This window comes from Vigna radiata, unplaced genomic scaffold (assembly GCF_000741045.1).
Source record: "Vigna radiata var. radiata cultivar VC1973A unplaced genomic scaffold, Vradiata_ver6 scaffold_1257, whole genome shotgun sequence".
Taxonomy (NCBI): domain Eukaryota; kingdom Viridiplantae; phylum Streptophyta; class Magnoliopsida; order Fabales; family Fabaceae; genus Vigna; species Vigna radiata.
Window position 1 is genome coordinate 1 of NW_014543360.1, and position 2,356 is coordinate 2,356.

General features: G+C 36.7%; 1 long non-coding RNA gene across 1 annotated transcript; it reads left to right on the forward strand.

The window, feature by feature from the left end:
- Positions 1-2,356, forward strand: LOC106754297. Its single transcript, XR_001375296.2, has 4 exons — positions 1-88; positions 633-690; positions 764-816; positions 2,327-2,356. It is a non-coding gene; the product is annotated as an uncharacterized LOC106754297 (long non-coding RNA).

Below are 2,356 nucleotides of genomic sequence, written 5' to 3' on the forward strand. Positions count from 1 at the left end.
AGACCTACGATGTCACGGTGATTCAGCATCAATGAAGAAGAGAGGTCCCCATACTGTAGCATCTGCTGCTAGTGACGTTCTAAAACTAGTGCGCTTTCTTTATCATGTTTCTTTAATCATTGTCACATATATGTGGTAGGTTTCCTAAGGAATATGGGAGAGGGTCTATTAAATTCACTCCACCAATTCCTAATGAGATTTAAACTTTGGTTCTACTGTATGGAAAAACCAGTTTTCAACCATTTGCATTTCCTTGGGTACTTGCAACTCACCCTGACCCTTACTTTGTCTTCTTTGTCTTTCATGATTTATATTCTCTCTCTAGTTTGGGTGAATTCCTCAAATATTTATTGGCTTTTCCGCTTCCCTTAATTTTAATTGTAGTATGCCGTCCTTTTTAAATTTTTAAAATGCTAAATGATATCAATTTGTGGGAATTAAAATCCCTTGTTATTTTTTTAAAATCAAAACATTTTTTCTGAGTTAAGGGAATATTTTTGCTATAGATAGAAAACCTTGGAATGTTTTAAATTTAGGTCAAACTTGTGTGTTGATTGGATTCCTGCTGTTCTGTATACATGTAATTTATTTTTCCTTTCTTGTAATTACTTCCTCTTTGTTCTTGTGGATAGGTTCGAGACCTAAGAATAACACCTCGTGTGCTAGTTGGTCATAGTTTTGGGGGGAAAGGTTAGTCACTGATTGTTTGATTAAGTTAATTTTTAAGTGCCTTTTTTTCAGTATACATTCATCCATTTTTCAGTTGTTTTGAGCATGGTGGACCAAGCTGCAAAGCCTCTTGCTCGGCCAGTTAGAGTAAGTCCAAACTCCATTTGTGTTTGCTGTTGCTGGATGAAGTATCAGCTATCAACTATTTTTGTGTTAAAAATATGCAGCATGTTGGTTTTTAAATCCCATTTCCACTATAACATTTAACAATGCTTTAAGGATGACAATATGGATAATGGAGGATGTATAGCAGTTTCCTTAATCCTGCTGACACTAGAATATATGCATAAGGCTCAGATGGAGAAACTCCTAGGATGATAAGAATTTATTCTCCATGAAATATTTTTTTTGCTATGGTAATAAGTTAGCTTGAATCTATGTATTATACCATTCATGAAGATGCACAGAAAAATTGTCTGGTAGGATAAAATGCATGATAAAATGCTTACTATGATGAGTATTGGATTTAGATGGTCATTTGATGTTTAAAGTGTGCACAACCCTCAGAGGTTGATAATTATACTCTATAGAGGTTCAATTACCAGAGGAAATAATAATAACTAAAGTGTGCTGTTAACCATTTAATTATGACAGCCACCCTCACGATTGAGCTATTATGCTCCTAGCTTGTGACCAATGAATCCAGCCTTATGGTGGCAAACACAGCTAAATCCGGCCAAACACGGTGGAATAGTTGCAAATGTTTGAATAAGTCCAAATATATGGCCAAACAGCAGCAATGTGTTGAACAAAAGTCTTCAGAGCACCAAATCCAAACAGGAAATTTCCTGTGGTGAATAGACAGCAACAAGCCTCCCGGAGTGTGGAACCAATGCACAGTTGAACTCTGTTGAAATCTATGCCTATTGGCTCGGGTAAGTGGACTGAAAAATTCTGTCCAAATAAAGAGAACACCACTGCTGGAGTTAGTGGCTACTAGTTACTGTAGTTTGTGAGAATGGAAACAATGGCAATACTTCACTGGAATTTGGTTAGTGTGATTGAAGCTGGAGGTATGTCACTGGTGTAGTTGAGAGTTTGGAAAAACATATCTGATTAAGGATCAGCGAAAAAGATGCTGGAGGAATATGGTGGTTGGAAAAAGCATCATGCTTGCATTACATGTCCTTCTGTGTGGCAAAATGAGCAGAGGAGAGATGCATGCGTGAGAGGTTGCGTGCAAATGGCAGAGATGACGAGTCTTTGTGTTGAGGGAAGGGGATTCTTCTGATCAGAGGTACTTAGCAGGGACTGAAGATGCCAGAAAAAAGGCTAGGTTTAGATAAAGGGACCAGAAGTTACTCATCATTACTTAACTGTGTATCTGAAATATAGTCATTAAGGAGGTTCTCAAAATAATATTGGCTCATATGTAAGATCTATTTTCATATTGGAGCCCTCTGAAACTCCTGAAAATTGAATACATATTAAAAAAATGGGACATTAAAAAGATGAACAACATAAGACTACTAAAAAATCAGCCGGGTGAAAAAGTAAGAGTTGACTAGGATTTAACTGTAGTTTCTGTTTTATATGTCTGTATATATGTATGAGTGCTTCTGAACTGTTTCATACTTGTTAACTATGCTATTTGAAGGCTTGGGTTCTGGATGCAACGCCTGGAAAA